The sequence below is a fragment of the Rhea pennata genome, chromosome 5 (assembly GCF_028389875.1).
Source record: "Rhea pennata isolate bPtePen1 chromosome 5, bPtePen1.pri, whole genome shotgun sequence".
Classification (NCBI taxonomy): domain Eukaryota; kingdom Metazoa; phylum Chordata; class Aves; order Rheiformes; family Rheidae; genus Rhea; species Rhea pennata.
In genome coordinates this window covers 15,295,867-15,322,077 of record NC_084667.1, presented here as the reverse complement: position 1 = coordinate 15,322,077, position 26,211 = coordinate 15,295,867, and the positions used below count along the sequence as shown (strand labels likewise).

At 39.8% G+C, this 26,211-nt stretch overlaps 1 protein-coding gene across 2 annotated transcripts in view; it reads right to left on the bottom strand.

Annotated features, from left to right (window-relative positions):
- The window catches only part of TTBK2 (tau tubulin kinase 2), a 100,559-nt gene extending 77,868 nt beyond the window's left edge, over positions 1-22,691 (bottom strand). For both annotated transcript variants that reach the window (XM_062577620.1, XM_062577621.1), the window contains exon 1: positions 22,621-22,691. The gene's annotated coding sequence lies outside the window, so the exon portion shown is untranslated. The remainder of the gene's footprint in view (positions 1-22,620) is intronic.
- Positions 22,692-26,211: the final 3,520 nt, after the last annotated feature.

Here is a 26,211-nt window from a genome sequence, read left to right as displayed (position 1 = left end):
GCAAGCTTTATACCAGCATGTTGAGGTTCATTTGGACAATCCTGTTTTCTTCAGGAGCCCAAAGAAAGAAGCCCAAGGATTCAGTCACAGATTTCCAGGCCAGATGACCTCCTCTGATCGTCTAGCCTGAACTTCTGCTCATACAGGCTACCAGGCTTCACCCCCTGAGCAAACTGACGCTTGCACTTCATATGTAAAGCCCCAAGCAACGAAGCGCCCAGTATCTTCTCCAAGAGTATGTTCCAGTAAGTACTTTCCCTCACAGTTAGCAGGACTTGTTTCATTTCAAGGTTTAATCTGCCTAATTTCAGTTTCTCACCACAGGACTCTGTCATACTTTTGAAAGCCAAATTCCATTCCCAATAATTTTAGCTTGTATAAGCATCTAAATGCAGGAATCAAATCATTTTTAACCACCTCTAAATTAATAAATTAACCTTTACATCTTCCTTTATAAAACTTACTTTCTATCCCATGGATCGTTTATGTGGTCCTCCTTTGAACTCCCCCTGCCGGCTTCAAAACTGTCCTGTAGCGTGGATAGCAACCTTGAATCACACTCAATCATACTAACACTTAATATGGAGAAAAGATCGATTTTCTCTTTCTTTGTGATAATAGCCTTATTTCCCTAACCGAAGCGTAAAGCCATTTTATACTTTTGCTAAATCAGAAGTATATCAGATTATTCACCTATGTGCTTACATTCAGGCACTGTTAGAGAAGAGAATATGATTTTATTTTTTTTATTCACAGTCCACAATAGATTGATTTTCATTGCTTTGACGTGTACTCTAATGTCATCAGCATGGTGGAACAGAAAATCTGTTAGAGTTATTAATGTGTTGCAGTGAATAGATGTCTTGATAGTCCTTATCTAATGACAGGAAATGTATTCTGGTAGATGCAGTTTAAGTTATGATTACCTTCCTTCTTCCAATCCACATAGACCAAAACCACCTTTTTGGAGAAGATTACATTTTCAGATAAAGCACTTTTTGGACAGAGGTACATATGCATTCCACTGGGGGTAAAGCTCAGGACTAAACTGAAACTTCTTTAAATTTTGGAAGATTTGAATTCAGATTGTTTGGACTCCTTCTAAATTCTATAGTTCAATAAAATGTTCATAAAAATACAGATATTCCCATTTGTGTTACTGAAATATGGTCACACATTGCTTTCAATGTAGCAGTTTATCAGCTTACAATGCTGCTAAACAACTTAAGAAAGCTCCAGAGCGTTCTGTATTCCACTGAAGCAAAAGGAACAGTTAATGGAACCTTTCCCTCGCTCATTCAACGAACGAATACTTCAGCCCTGCAGTGCTACAGCAGGTATTAAGGTCATTTTCTGTCCAATTAATTTTTCTTTATAATTCTCCTAAACAAGTAGCAACCATTGCAACAGTAACAGCTCTCATAAAATCATATTATATACTCATCAGCTCATCAGTTCCCCTGCCAGACCAATTTATGTCAAGAAAAGAAAGTGGTAAGATAACAGAATTATCGCAATTAAAGGTGATTAGCTCTCTGGCAAATCTATTTCCAGGTGACAGTTCCTGAAACAATTCAGGCAACATGAGCCCAGACCATGAGCCTTCCTGTGCCTCAGAATTGATCCCAGTAAAATATGAATAGTTAAAGCAGAGTTAGCACTTGCATCCCAAATTTAATATTGTACAAATAGCTTTTACTATGTAAAACTCATCTACTCATTTAAACTGCTTTTAACTACATCACCTCCCACAAAAACTTCTTTAATCTAGTGCATCCAAGTATACTAAAAAGATTACATGCTATTAGATGACCACAACGCAAAACTTTCAGAAAATAAGTCAAATTCCCAAAAGCTGACTGTAGATAAGCATGTAAAGACAATCAATGTACTTTGTGTGCATATACATATGCATATGTATGTGTATATATATATAGACCAATATATATGCATTTCTTTAGAAATGCCCCTAAACTGAAACTAAATCTGCTTAACAGCTTTTATAGATGTTTAAAACTAGATCTAGGGTTGAGAAAGTAGCACAGGCAATTTTGACTGAATGTAGATACTGCAAGTTTCAGGACACAGTAAGGACAGAAGATTACCTCTGTTCCACAAAAAGGAAAACACATGTCCTATTTCCTTCCCCATGGAATAAGATCAACATACGGATATTAGAAACTCTCTGCTTATTAGGAATTCTATCTGGCTGCCCTCAGTTCATTCAAGCATTCAATAAAATAACTAGAATCTACCAAAACGGCTTTCCACTTCTGTACTTTCTACTCTGGGGTAGAAGACAGACTTAAAAGAACAAAGTGAAGCTTAACAAGTCAGTATAAAGTGAAAATCAGGGTAGGAAATTTTCTAACTCCATAGCATTTACGGTGATAGTCCACCAGGCTATGAATCATTGTCGAATTGTAAATTCTAAGGCCTAAAAGAATTTCAAGTGCATCTATTTGAACTTCCAAACTATAAAGCTATCTTACACTTACAATCTGAATATTTTAATTAGATGCTGGGGTCCTCAACGTCACTGAAAAACCATTATTCAGAGTGTCAGAGAAAAAACTAAGTGCAAGATCCTGACATAAATTTCCAAATGTACTGGCTATGAAGAAAAACTTCAAAAACAAAAAAAAAAAAAAAAAAAAGAAAAAGAAAAAAATAAAAAAGAAAAATCTACTCATAACCATTGCCATTTTAGGTTTTCCTGTCTCAAGTTCTTTGGTGCCAAAATACTCATTGCCTTTTGCAGATTCCAGGTGTGAAAAGCTCCCAAATGTCTTGTCTTGTGCTGCCAAAAAGTCTAGTTCCCCTTCTGGCAACTTCTGCACTTACAGCTATGTTATTACAAAAGTGGCAACATTTTCACAGTTTGAAGACAAAGTTAAATACATAACATTTAGTTTCAAAGTAACAGCCTTATTTTAAAACCATGTATTTCATGCTACCACACTATTTCCAATTTGCAGCAGATTTCAGCATCAAAATGTTTCAAAACCCAAGTGAGGCAAAGTCTATGGAAGGAGTATAGTACCTTTTACTAAACTAGCAGACAAAGATGGCAAGAATATAGAAGTTTTAAGGACAGAAATCCTTCTTCAAGTCTCAGAGCAACCTTAAAATTAAACTTAAACTTGAAAGCAATGGCACTAAACTTCATTATGTTTCTTGATTAAACTGGCTGGGATAAAAGGTAGTTCATACCTTGCAATAAGGAAAAGGGAGCACTAGGGAGTGTGTGAGAGAAGGGGTAGATTTAGGGTTGTGGTTCCTTTGAGAAACACAGGATGTAACTTATTAGCTATGGAAAATCAGAAATTTTTGGTTTAGGAGAATTATAAGGTATCACAAAACAAAAACTATTCAATTTAAGATATTCTTACCACTGTATTTTTCAGCTGAGTTAGTTAATTTCCTAATTCAATTTGTCACACAATTGTACAATGACATATGTCAGAACAAGGGAAAGAATGGAAGTCAGCTTCTGGGGACAGGGAAAAGCCTGGGCTATTTTTGTAGTGCTTTCAACTTTAATTGCTTGTTGAACTACAACTGCAGAGGTGAAGTCTTTAATGCTGGAAAAAGTAGAAATTTAACCCTGGATGAGAGGTAAACTTCATTTCACATAACACTAAAATATTCTCAATTCTTTCATAACTCAAGGTGAGTTCCAAAACAAAAAGACATATATGAAACATTATTATTTGCCAAAAATCCACAATGAAAAAAACAGAAGTCTCATTTATTAAAAATAAAGCCACACTGCTGTGTCTTAGATCCACTGTAACTGTTGTGATATATAAAACAAACCTGAATGGAACTATAAGAGATTTTTTTCTACATTAACAGACCTTTAACTGTCACGAAAGTCATCTTCAAATAAACTATATCTCTAATTTCTTACATGAAGTAAAAATTATTTTTAAGCACACAAATGGGAAGTCAGTTCTGCAACTACCTGAATTATACAGTGTTACAATAATTATTTTTAGAGATCTTTGTAAAATCTGCAATGTAGAACTTAAATGATATTGAAGTATGGTTTGAATATTGATACAAGGATAGCTTCAAATCAAACAATGTATTTTGAATGGTGACACAGTAATATGACAACATCAACCTATTCAGAGTTAGGATCATCAGTGAAATAAAAACCCTTGATTCTGATATTCTGAAGTGTTGGTATAGTCATTATCTTCCTGGGATACACTTAGCACATGCTTAGAATAATACATTACCACGAATATTGCTAACTTTAGATAGCAATGAATAACACACATTGATCTTTTCAGATGCTCCAAAGTGTAGCCCTTTCCACTATTACTATCTCTTTATTTCTATTATGTGATAAATCAATGTACTCAGTAAAGAAATACACAAACATCCAACCCAAGCAAATAAAGCCCAACCACAGCAGGCAAAAAGGCAAACAACATACTGCTCTGAAGAATTTCTTCCAAAGCTTACCCTTATTGTTGGCCATAGACATGTAGCAATTTACAGAGGAAAAATTGCTGCAAAGGACTGCGTGCAAAAACAATGCAAGGCCACATATACAGCTAATTTCTATGAACTTCTGATCGCTAAATCTAATCAAGGAAAGTTCAAGGTAAACTCTAAATGTAAAACTCTATTTTAATTTTCTTGAAAATACAAAAATTCAGAGAAACTCTGATGAGATGATCAGACAGATGAGCTGAGATCAGCAAAATGCTATCTGTGCAGAATGCAAATAACCAACAAGGCTGACAATGGCAGACAAACAGCCCAGCTGGTGGACCAGAAGACTATATTCATTGTACTGTGCCCAGTCTGTCGTACCATGCATGAAGTGATCTGGACCTCGGTAACACCGGCTGAGAATCCCCTCCCTATTTCAGCTGATAAAACACATCACAGAATTAATTTTTTCCAGTAATTTTAACTCACATGCAGTGAATAAGGCCTGATAGTTTGCCAAGCTGAAAAACAGAGTAAATTTTTTCCCTATAATGTCTAATCGCTTAGTATCCTTATCTTAAGTTGGAACCTGTTGCAGTAGTTGCGATAAAGAGAGACTATTGGCTGTGCACACGTCAATCTCCTTAAATACCTGAAGACAGTAGTTCTCCTTTTTTGCCAATGTGTGAAATGAGACCAGTAACTGCTACAGCAAACAAGGTGACTCCAAAAGAGCCTAGCTGACAGCAAGATGGAATCTGAGTGAGCCCACGCAGTACAGGAGGTCTGCCAACCCACGACAGGCTTTGGCCTCCTTGATGAGGGCAATGCACAGTGCCATCCTGCCACACAATGCAGCAATCCCTGAAAGAGTTAAGGAGGAAAGATGCACCATCACATTATGATTTATACTGGAGATGCCCCAGAATATCCAAGGAGAATTGTACTTCCCAGCAGTACATCAACAGTGCTAGAGAAGTTAGGCAGAAAGTGAAGACTAAAAAACATAGAGGGAAAGAAGCACTCCAGTGCAGACCCCTCATACCAAGACTAATTCAGAATTCATGTCAGTACTACCACGACAACTAGGAGGAGACAGATGAGCAGGTGAGCAGTTGTAAACAGTCAAATGACATGAAAGGTGAGAAATGGCTTGGTGCTTGGCTATGTTGGCGATGAGAATCTTTAGGAGTACCAGGGTTACAATCAAACAATATGACTTGGCCAGAGCATCCACTTCTTTCTAGCTGTGGCTGCAGGAGGCCTTCATCATGTCTTCAAGCAACACTGACTGAAACTTGGGCAGAAGTCCTTAAAGGTTTGAAATGAGAGTCAGGTATTAAAAAACTGGAACCGTGCTAAAAGCATTTAAAGTTAGGACAAAATCCAAAAATATCAACTTAATTTGCAGCAGAAAAAAATTAGGTTAGACAGTAGGAGAGTAGATAGCATGGACAGTTAATCACAAAAGCAGACAGACTGAGCTGGACAAAAGAGCCACCTAGCCCAACCTCCTGTCTCTGACTGTTGCCAGTAACAGATGCCTAGGGAAGAAAACAAGGACACAGAAAGCATAAAATGATACTTTCTCAGAATACTTTTTGAGGATATAGGCATCTGGGACACCAAAACTTTCTGAGCCAAAGATACTGTGTTTGTATTCAAGATTTTTCATCTGTGAGTTTGTTAGAAGTTTTTTGAATCCATGAAAGATTTTAGCATCCATAGCACTGTATTGCAAGTATATCACAACTTAACTCCATGTTGTGTGACATCTTCTTTGTTTTGAATTGCCTTCTGCTGGTTACATTTGAGGTTTGCTACTTGGAACATAGAATTTAGATTTGCTCCCTTTCGATCCTACTCAAGGAATACACTGCTACCCACACAGTCATCTCTTCACCTACTTAGTCTTTCAGAGATTTTGCACTAGTCTTGTCGTTCTTCTGTGTGCTTTTCCAGTTCTATCATATCCCTTTAGACATGTGGAGACCAGCACTGTCACTAGGCACTAACCTGCTATTTTCACAGGACCTGCAAGATCTCGTTCCGGGGAGGCAACCCATCACTATGAAAATTTCCAAATTACTTCTCCCTACATGTATTGCTTTATGACAGTTTTCATCTACCGTCACCTAGCAAATTAGTGTTGTGTAGTCTTTCCGCAGCTCTTCCCTGTCTTCATCTTTACTGATGTAAATACCCTCATATCATTAACAAATTTTGATACTTCAGTATCTGCATCTTTTCTAGACCATTCATGAATACATAGTATAGCACAGACAGTTACTCTTTTTAGGTTAATTAGTTATAACTTTTCAGGTTCAATATTTACATTTTTAATCCAAGTTCTATAAAAATAATTTATTTTAGCACAAATTATTCACATACACAAAACCTGAGTCATGATCTTCCATCTGGATCATTAATGGCTCTGCTTTCAAATTTTGGAATGGATCCCTTGAACATGTAAACACAATCCTTCTTCAAAAGACCATTATTCAGCATGTTACTTAATTCATGGCCACATTTTTAGTGATACTGCTTCACCATATCTCCTGTTTATGTTTTATTTTAGTCTTGAAGACCAAATGGTCTCTCTAATGGAGACCACATAGAAAGCACAAAGCTTTTCTTAATTAAGAAAGACTTGAAAGGGATCACAAAAAAAGCCAACATGACTGAACAGCAGGAGAATTTGTAAGCAGCAAAAAAGCACCTTTCAAAAAGTCAAAGTCATGCCAAATAGGGAAAATAAAGAAAATGGTAAGTTAATGCAAGTGCAAAAGTATAATAGGGACAAGACAAAAAAGACTATGGAAGAAAAATAAAAGACATGAAAACTAATAATAAATCATTCTTCAGACATCAGGAACAGAAAAATATCAGAGAATATGCAGGGCCAATAGTCAGGGTATAAGAGGAGCATTCAGAGAAGGTAAGACCATAAGAGAGAAAGCCAGTGGACTTTTGCACCTGTGTTGATAGCAGAAGAAAACGAGGAAAATATCCAGGAAGAAACATTTCTTTTTGCAAACACATCAGAAGATCTGCCTTAAACTGAAGTGACTGTATTAAAGATTAGAAAATAAACAAAACAAAATGAAAAGTAATGTTATCAGTATTAGGTGGTAGTCATCCAAACAATTTAAAGCAGCTTACAAATGGAATAGCTGATCTATTAATTATGGTATATAACCTCTCACTTATAGTTGCTTTGGCACATAAGGATTGGAATGTAGCAAACATTGCCAACATTTAAAAATGGTTAGACAGGACAACAAGGAAACTATAGGCCTGGAAGACCAATACCTGTACCAAGAAAACTAGTAGAAACTGTAAAGAGTAAAACAGAATTACTGAACATTTGAATAGAAGTGATATAGTTGAGGAGATAAGATGGCTTTGGTAAAACAAAGCCCTGTCTTCCAAATTTAGAGGAGTCCTTTAAAGAGGTCAACATTCATGTGGATAAGAGTAATCCAAACAATGTCTATATGGATTCCTAAAAGGTATTTGACAGAGTATTTATAAAGAAACTAAGCAGACATGCCATAAGAGAAAGCGTTCTTCATGTGGAAAACAACTGTGTAAAAGATAAGGAAAAAGGATTAAACAGTCAGTTCAAATACAGAGCAGAGGTCACTAGGAGAGTTCTGCAAGGAACAGGTTATGATCTGTGTAAGTCAACGCTTTCACAAATAACTTGGAAAACAGGGTAAGAGACTGAGTTAACAAAGGTGGCAGATAATACCATGAGACTCAGAGTTTAAGGAGAGGGGAAAGGGGGAAAAAAAGGAAAAAAAAGGGAAAAAAAGGGAAAAGGCTCAAGAAATGAAACAAGATAACTACAGATACAGAATAATTTCTGTATAAAGTAAAGAATGACTACTTTCTTCTAAAGATGATGGGAAGCAAATAGAGGAATATGACAGAGGTCTACAAAATCATTACAGGCATGAAGCGGGTTTCTAGGAATTACTTATTCACAATCTCAGTCAATAAATGAACTAGAAAACATCAAAAGAGGTCAGCAGGAGCCAGGCTCAGAACAAATACAAAAAATGAATTCTTCTTGGATTAGTAACTAACCTATGCAACTTCTTGCCAATGGATGTTCTAGATTACAATGGTTTGAGGGACGCTGGACAACTACATGGAATAGAAATCTATTAAGGCTTACCAAAAATACACATTAACTATATCTGGCTTAGGAAGCCCCTGAGTAAAAAAAATGGAGCTTGGAAAAGCACTAGAGGAAGTATCAGGTATCTTTTCTTTGTTCTCATACTTTTCCCTAGGCACCTACCCTTTGGCCAGAAGATACCAGCCTCCTAGACAAACTTTGCTCTAATCCATTGTTACATTCATGAATTATGCTCAGGAAGACAGATGGAGGACAGTGAAATTCTCCTCACTGTACCACCATAAAGCCAAATGAGCTCAATTAATAAGCTATGATTTGAATTAAACTCTTGTCCACAATTTTTTTGTCAGTTATTTCCAAGAAGCACCAATTCTAAACCTGTTGACTAACACACTGCTGTTGTGGGAATGATGATGGAAAGCAAACCATTTCATGGGCTATGAATCACTGTCAATCACGTGTTCAAAAGGTTTGGCAAGGACAACTACATTCACTACCCTGAACATCTCCTAGCCCTGTTATCAAGCCTTTACCTGCTTCTTTTTTTCTGAGCCTTGATTAGATGTCAATTTAGCCCATATGCTTTAGGGTAACAGGCTCAAGTAAACAGTTCACTTTCCACCATAAAGTCAACTGAGTTTACAGGAGCTTTGGTAATACCATGCAGATCACTTCAAACCATGAGACAACATTTCCGCTATTTACAGCTTAACAGATAATAGCTTATCTAAGCCATATATCAGTGCAAACAGAGAGGCATCTTATGTTCACATCCACATTTAGCTGCTATGGAACTAGGGCTCACATTTGTTGGCGTAAAGGCAGGAAGCCACCAGGCCTGATAGTTCACGTTCAAGCAATATCTTTGCCTTGCAGTAGTATTAGCAAGGAAGATGGCTACAAATCACATCCACTATTACTAGATGTGAAACTAACTAATATTTTCTTAACAGCAACGAACATCTACAAGTTCCTTAAACACTTAAAACACATACATCAATGTCACAGCCAAAACTTAGTCTAAACAACCCCTTTTTCTCTTATGCCAGAAAAAGAATTTGTATGACTTTACAAGGAACTGGATTAAGGAATTTATTAATAACTATCCCTTTCAGAAAAGTTTAGTTTTAACCTGGATCTAAATCTAAATTAGGTTTCCCTGATCTAAATCGCTATACAAATGCTTCTACCAGGAGAGAAGGTGCACAGATAGAAGGGTTTTCCTGGTGGCATTGCTAGTTTAAAGTACATATGAGTATATGTAAAGTATAGCTGAAGCTAGCTTAACTGTACATGGCTACCATCAAAGACTTATTTTTCCAATTTCCTCCCTACTTAAAAGCCTTGTTTTATGTGATGTATTCACGCCTTTTCTAGTCTGAAAAAACTTTCATCTCAAACAGAGATTATGCCAAGATCGAGGATGTCCACACATTGGTCAGCTGGAAACAGCAAATTTGTCTTATCCATTAGTTCAACACTACTTCCAATTTATCCATTACTTTATCCTACAGATGCCAGTGAAGTCAAACCAAATGGATCTGTGCCAACCCTAAGACAAAAATTCCCTTGTCTCTGCTGTTATCATGAGACTCTGTTACACACAGAGTGCCATGTGATAAAAACAGACCATAGCTGATTGATCAAAGATATTGATCAGACACAGGACAGTTTTTCTTCTCCCTGGCTTTGAATACGACTTGCAAACGCCTCTAACAATTGCATTCAAATATTTCCATAGTTTAGACGAAGAGAACTAAAACATTAATGCACACACCACCTAAACCCAAGGCTATCATTCACCTACTGCAACTGGTGCAAGCATTCCGGGTCAGATTTTCATCAATGAAATTCATGAAATTCACTTGAATTCATTAAAGACCAGGTATACCAATGCTGCAGTTTGAATTCACAGAAAACTCATCTAAAAAGGTTGCCTCAAGCAGCCAATACATATATGATAGTAATTTTTATACAGCTGGCAGTACTAGAAAATATTAGGCTGCTACATACAGGTCTGAGCATCAAGAGAGGGAAGAGTGTAAACAGTCCACAACAACTGTGGCTTTTCATACCCACTTTAAGCTGCTTCTAGGAATGTTCAATAATGTGTTGAATTTAGCCAAAAATCTCTATCGTGAACAGCGATCAAAAACTGCAGTAAAATAACAACTGGGAAGACATATGGCAGCCTTTCCACAATTAAGATACATTGTAAAACAGATATAAAAAGAGGGGGAGGGTGAATCTGTGATTAAATTGCCACTTGCTATGACAGTCAAGTTTCTTAACATCCTTTTCACTTTTCATGATTTAACATAACTAAACAGGGAATTTCTCAATTTTAGCTAAATTTTAATCTCAGCTTTGCTACTTTTTATACTTCAGCAATCCATTGGAACCATGGTAAAGAGGCAAACCCCAACTAAATCCAGGCTTTTTGTTCAATTCTTTCCACTGGATTAAGATTTCTTTTCTCTTGTTGCATTCATCACATATACATTTAATTTTGGTCTGGCAATATCTGCACGCAAGTAACAGTGATACTAAGATTTCTATATCATTTTTAAGAGATCATGCACTTTCACTGCCATAGATTTGCTAACTAGAGGCTATTTACTGTTTCATTTCCAAATAAGACTGTCATAGATATTGAGATATATAAGAAATAAAGCAAGTTTATCAAAGCATATCCTGCATTTAAAACAAAAACATACAGAAACAATTTTTCATTGCCATGATTATGGACTACACAATTCAATTCAATGCCTACAAAGACTAGAGTCATGTTCAACTTATTCATCAATGACCTCGATGAGGGGACAGAGTGCCTCCTCAGCAAGTTTGCTGATGCTACCAAGCTGGGAGCAGTGGCTGAGACACCTGAGGGCTGTGCTGCCATTCAGAGAGAGCTGGACAGGCTGGAGAGTTGGGCAGAGGAAACTCATAAGGTTTAACAAGGGCAAGTGAGGGTCCTGCACCTAGAGAGGAATAACTCCATGCACCAGTACAGGCTGGGGGCCAACCTTCTGGAGAGCAGCTCTGCAGAGAAGGACCTGGGAGTGCTGGTGGATGACAAGCTGACCGTGAGTCAGCAATGTGCCCTTGTGGCCAGGAAGGCCAATGGTATCCTGGGGTGCATTAGGAAGAGTGCTGCCAGCAAGTCGAGGGAGGTGATCCTGCCCCTCTACTCAGCCCTGGGGAGGCCTCATCTCGAGTATGGCGTCCAGTTGTGGGCTCCCCAGTACAAGAGAGACATGGAGCTATTGAAGAGAGTCCAGCAGAGGACTGGAGCATCCGCCCTGTGAGAAACAGCTGCGAGAGCTGGGCCTGTTTAGCCTGGAGAAGAGAAGACTGAGGGGAGATATTACTGATGTCTACAAATATCTGCAGAGAAGTTATCAGGAGGTGTATCCATACTAAGTGATACTTGATGGGAATGGTCCCTGTTGTAACTTTTTGTATCTGTACTACTTGATACTTGGTGAGAATGGTCTAGTGTTGTAACTTTTTAGTGCCTAGAACAATACCGCTGTGTTAAGAGGAATACAAATAAGTAACTAACAAGGTCTTGGAAATCTGTGAGAAAGAACAGCGGTTGGTTACATATAGATTCTGTGGCTTCCAGCCACAGAATCACCATGAGAAGCAGTCAACATGAAGGTCAGAAGCTGAAGAGTAATGAAATAGTGACCCCCAAAGTCAAATGTGGCCCCCGAAATAAGTCCGCACGGTATCTGACGGGTATCATGGCCCGGTTATGAAACCGGGGTGGGGTTGGGCTAGACTCCCCGCACTTGCTGGCCCCATGTGCCGGGACTCCCGCCTACTGCGAATAATCATAAATACCAAAATTTTTCCGAAGGAGAGAGAGGCTGCTACACAACAGAGGACCACATTGCCTCCTCGGGGATGCCTGAAAAGATTATGCCTGCCGACTCTCTCTCATCATGCAGACGATTGGGACAAGCATTGGATTGGCCCTTCTCGAGATTACCATGGGGTCAGTCTGTTTGTAAGTATCTACTAATAAACCGCTTGCTACTGAAGAGTGTTTGTGTGTGAGTTTGTGCTGGCTTGCCAAACTGAACATTTGGCCCCTGGGAATCTAATTAGAACAGGAGGATGGGGCTGGACTCTTCAGTGGTGCCAAGCAACAGGACACAAGGCAACAGGCACAAACTGAAACACAGGAAGTTCCAGCTAAATGTAAGGAAGAACTGGACCAGGTTGCCCAGAGAGGTTGTGGAGTCTCCTTCTCTGGAGATCTTCAAGGCCCACCTGGATGCAACCCTGTCTACCATGCTGTAGGTGACCCTGCTGAGCGAGGAGGTTGGACTAGATGATCTCCAAAGGTCCCTTCCAACCTTACTGATTCTGTGATTCTTATTTTTTGATATATTTTTATTTATATATATATATATGTAACTATATAATGGTATCAATGAGCATTTGTGCCTTTAACCATACCTACTTAAGTAAAATGGTAGCAAATTTAGTAACGTAGCTACATATAGACACAAATGAGTATGCTCTAATGCTTACTAAATGGTTAAATCTTCAGGGGAGGGCATCTGTCTTCTTAGGAAAGAAGAAAAATGCAAATGCCGAGCAAATTTAAGTGAATTATTTAAATAAAGGCTTTCATGTTTAATGTGCTTGATAATAACTAAAAAAAAAAAGTACATGCCATCACTAATCACCTTTAAAATACACAACAAAGAAAACAGTGATGTGTGGAAGAAAACATAAAAGGGTTACTGGAAAATAAAGGAAAGAATAAAAGTATCATCTTTAATAAGCTGAAAGTTGTTTGTAGATGCTAGTTTTATTTCCCAGGCTTGTTTTTAGCAGTTGTTTTTTAAGATTCTCTTGAGGACCAGAACTAAGAGATCACAAAGCAGTTGTTCTGTGAAAATTGTTGAACTGCAGGCAGATTAATGTTTTTGCCCTTTATAGACTTTCTGTGAAAGTTTATTCTGATGCAAAGTGATTGCTTAATTTTCACTTCATAGTGGCACTAATAGAAGTGCATTGGAAAAGCTTGCATCCCTTACTCAAGGACAGTATAGATATGCTTGCTGCGATTTAGACCACAAGGAACCGGCTTCTGATAATGAGTTTAGCAAGACTGGGGGCTCTTGGAAAGTCAGGAGCAATGGTTCTGGGAAAATGTCTTTCAAAGCAGGATTTTCTTCTGATACAGGCTGCAACTGCATAATGACTTTCTTCATAAGTTCTAAGGCATAGTGGTATGAGAAAACCAGGAGCTACGCTCAACAGCGGCCTCCTCCTGATTATGTAATTAATTCCCTGCCTGGTGTTTGGACGGCTCTTTTAGAAACACATGCCCCGTTTCCAGGAGTGCCATTTCTTAGGCAACTGAACTACCAGCGAAAGAGCTTGTGGGGCAGCACCCTGGTGGGGCACAGCGTGGCTCAGCACCCCAGCTAGTTCAGTGCACTGCTCTAGGCAGCTGCTCTCTGCAAGCACCGGGGCAGGTGGGGAGCCAGGAAGCTTTACTGAGATTTTCTGCCCTCCACGCCACAGCCAGAACAGCAAACCAGGGGGGTGCTATCTGGCCAGGAGGCTTCAATGGTCTTTGCTACCCCCTAGCACAAACAACAGAAAGCAGAGGGAAATCTGAGCAGAAGTCTGGAGGATGATAACGAAAGATCAGCTACGCAGCAAGGTCATAGAGATGCAATGTAACAATGATGTATTTTCTGTTCCCACAACAAATAGACTGAAGCAAACACTCTTGTCAAACTAACAAGTTTTTTTTTATGACAGCGTTACAAGTTTGGCCCCTAGACTTCTGGAAGATACCTAACTTATCAACACATAGCAGTCTGTTTTTAAGAAACCAAAATAGTAGAATAGCAGTATGTCACAGGATCACAGAATGATTGAGGTTGGAATGGATCTCTGCAGATCATCTAGAACAACCCTTCTGCTCAAGCAGGGTCATCTAGAGCAGGTTGCCCAGACCATATTAGTTAAGTCAGTAGGTCTTAATATTTAACTACAAATGTAAGTCATAACTGATGCTTCTTTAAATTAGTCTTTAATTATTCTTCACTTTTTGCTGTAAAATTTTTTAATTATAGCTTAGGAAAAAATATTGGTAAAGCTTGTAATTGATATTGGGATTGGAAGTGGTATAGAACAATCTCTATCAGCTGGTAAAAGGATCACAATCAAAATATACACATTCCAATTCAGATAAAAGAAGATATTATACATCAAGGAGCAAAAAATAGAGAGACATTATCTAATGGGATCCAGGTAATAATCATAACAAAATGTGACCGCAGTGTTAAAAGGCAAGGTGCATAGCCTCTCACTATGCAGCAGCATATTGCTGCACTAAGGCTAAGATGACTATGGGTAAGTACATAAATAAATACTACTAGAGGGCACAATACCTATCTATCACAAGAGAGCACAGTACCTCACTATCTGCTAGAAGAAGGACTGCTGCTGGAATAATATATCCAGTGCTGGTGTTCACATTTCAACAAGAATTTGAAAACATTAAAAGTTGCAGGGAAAAAGAAACTACACACAAATTACTAAAAGACTGGAGGACAGACACAGTAACAAACTCATGAAGCTCAATTCCTTCAGCTTATCTAGTACAAGGTAAAAGAAAAATCTATTCATAGTCTCAGGAATTACAAGAGGAACAGAGATCTTCATTTTGACATACAAAATTATAATAGCCAACAGTTGAACCTTTAGAATACTTAAAAACATAAATAAGAGTCCTTAGATCTTCAATTTCAGTCAGTAAGGATACTCTACTATTGAAACACTTCATGAATGATTTCAATGGATTACTCATTACTGACTTTTCTTAAAAGAAAACGGACTGATTTTCCAAATTATACGCTCTTAGTTAATTACTGTTAAAAAACCTAATTTAGGGAAGTCAAAGCGATGCTGGTTTTACACACAAAATTAATCTCCATGACCACAGTATTTCCTTTGGTCTTAAAGCAGTTAGATCAAGATGTGTGCCAAGTGGTTAATCTTCCAAGAAATAACTACAAAAGTAACATCAATGCTGGAAATAAGTATCCCATGTAAATTTAATATGTTGAGACTGTCCAGGATCCCTAAAAGTATATTTTAATAGTCCGGGTGTCAGGGGTTTTTTGTTTTTGTTTTTTTTTTAAGAGTATTACATGATAAGGTTCAAGAACCAGTAAGTTTATGTATTATAAACATATGGATCAAGAGACTCAAAAGTTGTATCAATTTCTTACCAGTAGAAGAGCTACAATGTAAGCTCAGATTTTAACCAGCTGCCAAAGATGAAACTATTCCAAGAACACAACAGCAAACTTTCTGAAATTCATTAGAGTCTTTCACTTCATCCTTACTTAGCCAGTGAAAAGTATTACATATTGGTATTACATTTTTAAAGAAATATTGGGTGTATAAAGGCACTCAAAATTAAATTGCTCAGAATTAAAATTTGGGCTTTAAAAGCAGTTCAATTTGTATTGCTGACCTATTACCTGCCATATTTGTGCACTTAAAATGGCTACACATTGCAGACATTTCATAAACACATGACTTTACATAATGGCAAAAAATAAAGTAACCCTAAAATGGTAACAGCATTCTACAGCTGTTAGAAATCTGTTCTGAATTTACTCATAAATACTATTCCATCAATACAGGTCACATGAGATTTTTTTTAACCAATAAGTATTAATTTTGCTTTAAGGATATTTAATCTTAAATCTGCAAGAGAACATGGTAGAGCTGCAATATATGGCAAGCAGCGATATGAGATTTATACTGAGAAAAGGGAAACATGCAAAGACATGTGTGAAGCCCAAGGACATTATTACCTTTTGTTTGTACTAGGAACTAGAATAGCAACAATAGAGGTAATTATATTAAATAAGAATATAGTTATTACTACTGTTAAGATAAAGAATAATATAGCTTCCTCCATGAGTCCAGTTCTTTTAAGAACAAGAAATATGAGAGCACATTAGAATATGACAACATCAAAAAAGAGCAACATCTATTGCAGGCCTGTTCAAATGGCAGGCCCTAATCCAGATGCTGACCATAAATTAATTCCATCCAAACCTTTACTCTAGAAAGAAAAAATGCTGTAGGGAGCTGTTACAACACACCAACACGGTTCCTATTCAGAGTGATGCATTATTACCTACCAACTCCAAACACCCAGCCAACATACAGCTGCTCCCTCACCTAACAGTCTTCCAAAGGGAGATTAAGGCAAAACTGACTCATCAAGGGAAGATTTATCCAGTCTTCAGGAACATTTATCCAAATGACTGAAGTATCCTAGACTGAGAACTGATGAAATACTGGTGCGAAGGACAAATGCCCAGACTGAATGTGGCATCTAGCTCAAATTTCCTTCTCCTAATCAACAGGGAAAGGAGTGGAACTTCATCTAAAAGCAGGCTTTTAGACAAAGTGTTTCTCCTTCCCTTGCCTCCCCGCAGAATTGAAAGGAGGCAGAAGGGCACATCAGCTGAGCTCCCAGGCAACAGCAACGAAAGGATCTGGTTATGTCGCCTTGTTTTCTCAGCTGGACAATCACAGTGAAGTCACACACAACAGCATGACCTAGCAAGAGTCACAAAACCTACCTCATCGGAATAACAGCCTAAACATCTCCCCCCCTACAGTCATTCTCTGCCAAATTAAGAGTTGAATCACTACAGTTTGGAGACCAGGGAGCACCAGGAAAGGCACAGGCAGAGGACATGATCTTCCCACTTTAAATAGCAGCCAGTTGTCAGGTCGATTCAACAGTAAAGTACATTTTCATCCACAGGAGCATATTTGCAAACTATGCTTATATGTATGCATAAGAATAAATAAATGACAATAAGCACTAAACACTGAACAACACAGCTGGTTTACTGTGAGATGCCTATGAACCCTAAGACTTCCTCCTCCACTCAGCATGAGCATCTTAGTTTTTGTTTTGACTAGGCAAATGTTATCTGGACTAGCCAGCACATTTCTCCCACAGAGACCAATTAATATTTTCTTCACACTGATCTACCTTGTGTTTCATGATTTTTCTCCATCCAGACCAATGATTCAACAGGCTTCCTCACTGCAAATACTATCTTACTCCAGACTCTAGAACTACCATTTCACTTAAATCAAAATGATCCTTCTTCTAACATTATCACGATAACCACTACAGTCTGACATAACAGCAGACAAACTGCACAGAAAAAGAATCATGATCTGACATCAGTTCTGCTCCTTCAGCCCTCAAAGTACCACACACCAATTTGTTCTCAGCTCACTATACTTAGCAATGATACCTTGATTTTGTAGTCTGCTAGGAGCTGAAAAATCAAAGCGTCACATATAAAGACAAGGCATTCAATGAACAGCGCAGTCATTCTGTGCTTGAAACAGTTTCAGTCATCTGGCAGTGCGACCTATTTAGCTCAGAATGCTGGCAAATGGAAAGACAGGAAAACAATAAATTATTTCAAGATAGTAAATAATTGGTCATGATGTTATTTAATTTTTTTTTTAAAAAAAAAAAAAGCTCAGATGTGTTCTAAAAAGTCTCCATTTGATGCTGAAAAGAGGCAGGCTCTATTTATAGATTGCCTCCTCCCCCCTCCCCACAACTTTTCTTTAATACTTCAACACTGTGAAGCTTAACAGACACGTTTAATTTGCTCAGAAACAGTAGTGCTAGCCAAGACTGGCATTTGAAGCATTACTACAGCAGTAAACTTAACAGCTGCATCAAAACACATCCTGCTGATCACCAAACAACAAAGCAATCTAATTCTTATTACATTTCTGAAGAACACTGTACCAAGAAACTGTTGCTAAAAATGTCACAGAACATTAATACACCGAGAGACTGCATGACAGAAGCAACAAACATTATTTGAAAGTTATTTAGGAAGTGGTAGCATAAAGAATGTCCACTTTCAGATTCAATAAACAGTTGCTGACTAGATGCAGTTCCCAAGTATTGGAAACACACACCAAATCTACAAGTCAAAATCTTCTTTTACTCTAGATAAGTCTATTGACACAAGTAGCTTAACACATAATACAGTTTTTGTATAGGTTCACTTGTGAGAGAAGTGCATCAAAAATGTACTGGGAGGAGTTCCACCTGAACAGATAAGGAGGACATCAACCTTGTTTCAGTTTTTCTCTGGTATCGCTCCTGACAGCAACTTGTCCCTGCACCAGCTAATGAATCCTTTTGCAACATCCGAAAAAAAAAAAAAAGAAATGGCTTAATATGTTTTACAAGATCTCAAAACAAGTTCAGCATATTTTACCCTTTCATTATACATCAGGCAGTATTGGAAAAAACAGCTTTCATCATCAATCCCATCAATGAGCTGGTTAACGTCATCCAGGGGAGGTCAACCATCCTTCAGTTATTTCAACCTCTCTGAACTTTTGCACCCGAATGCAACAAATACACATATATACATTTCATGAAGAGAGTAACAGTCTGATGGAGTTCCTCATCGCGCAAATAAACTAATTCCCAAAAATTCAAGAATACCTTCAGAGAAAAGGCAACAATATGAAATAGCATTTGAGTTATGCTTTTCATCATGGGATTGTTCTCAACAATTTGAAACTCAACTGTGCAAGAATAACAGAAAATCCCATCTCTGAATATAATCATGAACAAGATTGTAAATTCTTAAAATACAGTTTTGCGGGAAATACTGAAGATGTGTGTCTTTAATTTCACAGCCTGCCCTCCTTTTCCTCCCTCTTCTTCAGGATTTTCAAAGATTCTCCCTTTAATTCAAAGACTGATTGAAAAAAATCATGCTTGGAGAATAATTTATTGAAAGCTATGACTTACAGAATTTCACAAAAATGGGTAAAAGATATTCAGCTGAATCAAGAGGTGATTGGTCAAAAGGTCGTATTTTTGTTGTTTTAATTATTTTAAAGAATAGTAGCAAATAGGTGATCTACAAGGTAACACAGAAAAAAGTAGACCATAAATTTAAACTGCTGGGAAATGCACCTCGATTTCATAATCAGCTTAAAATCTGTGCTACCAGATTTCCTCAAGAGTATACCACTTAGCATCTAGTACTGACGAAAAAAAATGAAAGAACCTGATTCTAACCCTAAAATTGCAGTAAATATAATAAAGTTGCCAAGGGGCACTATGTAGAAATGCAGTGTTGTGTGATGTTTTCAAATAAGTAATTTTGAAGGAACATACAAGATGTGGTGCTAGCTTCAGGTCTAAATTCATTACTGGAAGCCAGCTCATATGGTATTCAGTGTTTCCAACAAAAGCAGGGAAGTCAACTTTTATTCAAACACTGACATAGAATACAGTACAATCACTAGAGCATTTTACTAGCATATCAAACAAACAAATTGAAACTGTTCCATTTATTTCTACTGTCTTAACTGATTGAAATAAAGTATATTAAGTTTAAGAAGACCAGATTAAAAGATTTAATTCCCATTTAAGTAGCCTAAATACTAACCTGCCAGATTTTTATATACACATATGTATATATAAAAATTTACACACACACATTTTGTATTTTTATATATATATATATATATATATATAAATATATATATAAATAAAAGATTAAGCATTTGAACAGATTCCTTTCATCCTGACACTAACAAGAAATCAAGGTGATGAGTAATTTTTAATCAAAACATGATCTGAAGCTCTTGGATTCTTTAAGCTACAACTTATATTTCAGTCAATTTGCACATTTTAAATTCTTGTATGTCTGTATTTTAAAAGCTAGCCTATCAGACTGACCATCCAGATTCATCATGTGGCACATTGATCTGTAAGATCAATCAAAAGCAGCTCAGGTTTCTCTCTTGTGAGAAGAGAGTGTTTTAAGAGTCGGGAAAAAGGATGAAGGACAGCGGCTGGTCCATATCTGACGCATCCCTCTGAGACCACTAAGAACACTGGTGCCTTTTATTGAAAGGGCAGATGTTTCTCCTCCCCTCTAGCCAAAGGCTTTGTGTAGTGGTTTAACAGAGCAACAGACAACGATGCAAAACGCAGAAGTATACAGAAACTGTGAATCTCCTGTTGTGACTCTCCTGTTGTGACATATAAACTAATTCCCACCAGATAAACAAGTCTTAGCTAAAACAGAAAATACAGCCAACAGTACATTAATATACAATTTAGTGCAACTTCACATACTAAGTGAACGTTTAACATTAGGTACACACACATACAGAACTGGCTGAAGCTGAGTATATACAAGTCAGTTGCGAACAAAGAAAACTTCACTCTTATCTTTCCTCTATTACATGCAAAATCTCTTTTGATTTAGTCACTCACACTGAAAAACCTCCATGGAATTTGTAATGTCAGAGGTAATGGAAGCTGCAACATGCAGTAGTACATGACCATACTAGACCTAAGCAGTATCAAGATACTCCACTCTTTCGGGTTGCTCTTCTTGCTCTAATCTCTACCATTTCCAAAACAACAGGTTTTAAAAGATGATGAAATTCAAGAGCGTAACAGTAGATCAGAAGTATATTAAAGAAAAAGTTTACACGTACTACTACAGTCAAACTCTCTCGTATATCACTTTTTTACAAGCCAAACTAATGTTAATAAGCATACTTCGGGTATAACAAGTAAAGAAAGTTTTAATACTTTGTTAAATATATGCCACAGTGTAACACCAAGGAATCATCACGAAGTAAGTATTCAGTACAAATTAGCTCAGAATAAAAGTGTTAAATACATTTGTACTGTGAGTTCATATCATCAGGATAAAACATAAAATCCCAAATGAAATAACCGTAGCAAAATGAGCTCTAACCCTTTAATTTTCTCAGATACCTCAGATAGCTAAAATGAACTAACATATACACAAACATAGTGTGTTCAATGCAGGCATGGCACTGAAGATGCAGAAGATAAAAAAAAAAATCATATTCCTTTTTCTAGAACCACAGTACAGAAACAAATCATCCATTTTATGGCCAATTGGATTTTAAAATAAGCAGAGTACATCTTATTTTAGGGCTTTCCTCCTCGCTGTTAATATATCTTACTCATTCTGAATAATTAATCTGAAAGTCAACTGGTTTTGCACATACACAATCTAACTAAAACAGCTATTACAAGCTATTTCATAACCCACCTCCTACAGTCCCTTCCAGCTTAATTATAAGTCCTATAGGAGATTCCCAAAAAGCTGTGCTATAAATAGACCGGGGTCTTTGCTTTGTTTCCCCCCCTCCTCCAAATCAGCATAATACATTAATATTTGCAAATCCCTCCCAGTTCACACCAGCAGTTGTTCTCCACACCCGCAAGGTTAGAGATCTCATACCAATCTTTGTCCTCTCACGGCTTCGCTCTAGCCTGATAGCAGAAGTACAAGGATGCCGTAGCAGCTCCGGACCTCATCTGTAGGCTTAGGAACAACGTATTTCCCGATTTCCTTCTGCTCACGCTAAAAGTGTATCATAACGGCTTTTAATACCTTCCGCATGCAGTTTGTATGTTTGCCGTTACTACCGTAGCGAGTACATCTGCGGCCTAGCCAGGCATATTTGTACGCATATATTGATGCAACTGCTGCTAATGGCTCCAGCACTCAGCGCGCTAGACGGCAGGCGGACGGACGGACGGACGGACCGACCGACCCGTTCCCCATCCAGCCTTGCCCGCAGCGGCCACCGCCGCGCGCGCGCCGCGATCAGGGACGGGAAACCCAGACGCCGCTGTTCCCAACGCGGGCGTTTCGCCGTCGGGAGACGCCACCGCCTCCTCGCAGCGGGGGGGGGGACAGATGCACCTCGCGCCTGTGAATTCAAGTTCTCCGGAGAGGGACCCGGCGGCCTCACCCCGAGGAAACCCCCAACCTGCCCCCCGCCCCCGCCGCCGCCTCGCGGAGCGCCGCGGCGCCCGCCCGCGCCCCCCCGCGGCGCGGCCCCCCCAGCGCCGCGCCCGCCCCCGCGGCCCTGCCACAGCGCCGGCTCCTCACCTGGAAGCGGGCCGAGGCGGCGGCGAGTCCCGGCGGAGCCCGGCGCCCCCGGCCGCCCGCGGGGCAGGGCTCTGCGCGGCGCGGGCAGCTGCTAGAGCGGCGCCCGCCGCGCCGGCCGCCGGGCCAGCCTCCGCCCCATGGCGCGCGGTGCGGTCTCTATGGCGACTGCGGTGCTGGGACGGCGCCGGCCCCCCCGCCCGCGGGGAGGGGTAACGGCCGTGCGCGGCGCCCGGCGGCGCTCAGGGCGCTGCCGAGGGGGCCGCGGCCCTGCCCGGCGGCGCTAACGCCCTCGCCCCCGCGGCGGCCGCCGCCGCCGCCATCCCCGCGGCAGTCCCGGCCGGAGCCCGTCCGTCCGCCCGCCCGCGCCGCCTCCCTCTCGCCCTCCCTTCCCCGCCGGGGCGCCACGGCGCCCGCCGTCCCCGAGGGCCCCGCCCCGCCCATCCCCGCTGGCTCGCGATTGGGCAGCGGCTGAGATTGCTCCGAGGCGGTTGGCTACCAGCCCTATCCATCACGATCAGGGAGGCGGGCACACCCGCGCGGCGCCGCCGCGGTCGGGGTTGGTTGAGAGTCGAGGAGCCCCGTCCGCAGGCGCCGCGGTGCATGCTGGGCGCGGGAGGGCCGCGCCGCGCACCGTTACTCGGCGAGGCTCGGAGGGGGCCGCGGGTCCCGGCGGGCGCCCCCGCCGCGGGCCGCCGCCCGGGGCCGCAGGGCCGCTCCCGGCCGCAGCTCCCGCTCTGGCCGGCGGGGGGAGCGGTCACGTTGCGAAGCCGCATTTCGGCGGCACCGGGGGATGCGCCCGCTGCGGGAGCGGCCGCCGCCGCAGCCCGGGCTCTGCCCGCCCCGGGGGGCCCTGCGGCGCCGCGGCGGGGCGGTCGCGCCGGGCTGAGCCCGGCAGCGGCGGGGAGGTGCTGGCGGCGCTCCCCGGGGTGAGCCTGGTTACGGCCAGGGCTCGCCCTCCCCTCGGAGGCCGTGGCTGGCCGCCCCGGTGGTCGGGACGCCTGCGGGGGCCGCGGTGTCAACCCGGAGCCTGGATCCGGCTGGCACCTAAGGGGCACCTGCCCTAGGGGAAGGGGGGCAGGAAAGATTTGGTGTGCTTGTAGGAGTGAGCAAGCTAAACCCACTGCAGTTTTCCATTCATGTGAAGTTCCCTTCAAGAAAGTGGCTTATATTTTGCTGCTGTCATGCAGATAAGGTGATGGCAATGCGAATAATGTGTTATTCTCTTCACTCAACGCAAGGAGATCATAGTCAATGAGCAAGATTAGAAAGCAGCTTCTCCTGCTGCTCCTCTGTGAGAGAACCCAGCGCTGGATGGCTGTGAACCTAACCTAACAGCAGACCCAAACTGGTCTGACTTGCTCCATGCCAGCATCAATCACATGTTTCTTCATGCGTGAAGCAAACTGACCTAGGCCACCAGCGAGAGTAGTACGGATATAGCACTAGTGATCAGGATATATAAGACTGTATCCTTCGAAAGTTACCTGCACTTGAGATCACAGCAGCAGTTCATGCCAGTTTTGCGCTGCAGTTATCAAAGCAGAACTAGCAAAATAACTGATCCTAATGATATTTGAAGGTGTTGCTACAGAGGTAGTGTTTTCTATTATTACTTTTTAGGCACATGGAAACAACACATTCAGTGGTATTTCCTGAAATTCTTTCTAGCTTTCTCAAGACAACATTTTTAAGTCTTCCCAAGAATGTATCATGGCCATGACTGATGACTTTGGTTAATTCCCTAGATCTTTGCATCTCATACTCCAAGCCTAAACTTTCACTGAAAAAAGTTTCCAAATTTTTTGGATTCTGAATTAATATATGTCTCTAGTTTACTGCTGAAACAGTAACATTAAGAGGCTTTACTTTTCTGTAGCCTTTGCAGCTGAACTTTAACAATGAAATCAAATAATGACTAGTTAAATGTCAACTTCCTCTTACGTTTTTCTCACTAACAATCAAAAAGCATTTAATAAGAAAGCTGATATTATGAAGAGATGTTCATCTTATGAATGGAAATGAACCAACTTTGGTTTTACATACTCAGGAATAGACAGAGAGGGTTGTTCTTAGTTTTTTTTTAGAGTACATCTTTTCCACAATTGCAAAAGGAAGTTACGAGATTTGTTCACCTTTGATAGGCACTTAGAAGTTCTCTGACTGACAATATTCTACTGGAGCTACGGATTCTTCAAAAGCCTAAAAGCATTGCAAAACGTGAAAATTGTTCTAGGATAGGCCTGTTTCATATAGTTCCTTTAATGTACTAAACAAATAATCTGTTTGTGTTCCTTCTCAAACAGAGAGCACCTTTTCCTAAATTACAGCCAAGGGTAGATGAATCCACTAATTACCTCTGATTTTAAATAATGGCAGCAAAACTTATTATGTGCTAGGTGTAGTGGGGAGCTCATGAATATGAATCCATCTATGAGGAATTCTTTATTGTTCCCCAAGTGATGGATGTATTGCCTGAGGTGTACAATTCTTTGGGAAAATGTTTTGATTCAATTAAAGAGAAATGGAAAGGCTTTAACAAACTTGTTTGTTTGTTTTGGCTGTTTACAAGCTTAGCACTACTAATCCAACTATGTGGACTATCATATACTATATGCTAATAAAATAATAATAATAAATAAATTATATTCCAAGGTATAATTTTTCTCATCAGTTTAATACTTCAAAAGTTAATTCACCATTTAATATAACCTCACTGTCATGCACAATATAATGGAAAACACGTTATAGTATATGTCTTTTTAGAATGATGTAAGTCAGTATGCACTCTGCAAGCTTTAAAATACAAAGTAGCCTTTCCCTCCATTAGTTAGCTTTCTAGTCATCTGTTTTGTCACTAGCTCTCAAGTTAATATAGAATCTTCGTAAGCAGACAAAACCAGTCATTCAAATAGAAATCAAGTAGGAATAAAATAAAATAATAAAATAAAAATTAAATCTTCCTTAGGCATCATAAAGAACATTTGGCTCAGTTTTTTCAAAGGTGGAGGTGACTTTCAATACTCCAATTTTTCAAAAATAAAATCTGTTTCCACTTCAGTGCAGGAGCTCTTCACAGAAAAATATCTAAGTTTCTGTGAATTCACTGCTCCAAAAATATACCAAGAGGTTCTTAGAGGCTTTCTGGTCTACTATTTTTGGTTCAAAAATTATGGTAAATATAACAGATAGCAGCTTTTCCTTTGCCAGTGGAAACTTGCAGAACATCTTCACCATAAAAAACAAACAACAAAAAATACCGCCCCGAAAAACTCTATGTCATAATGGAATCATGCTACTCTAGTTTTTTTACTGTAGTCTAGCTAGTTATCTTCAGATAGGCAGTACTGACTAGACCTGGAAAAAGCTACACCGTGCCAAAAAATGTCCTACTGCTTCTCTTCAGATTTTACATTGTTGGTTCAAATTGGCCTTCTCCATGTAAAAACATGCCTCTTCTTGCATATAGCTATAACCTTGTTCTTGTTTTTTTAACCACACAGGGTTTGATTTTTTTGTGTGTTTTTCCTAACATCCCATGAACAACTGTTCTAGTTGCTGGAGGAGTACAAGGGGAATGAACTGTAAAACGTG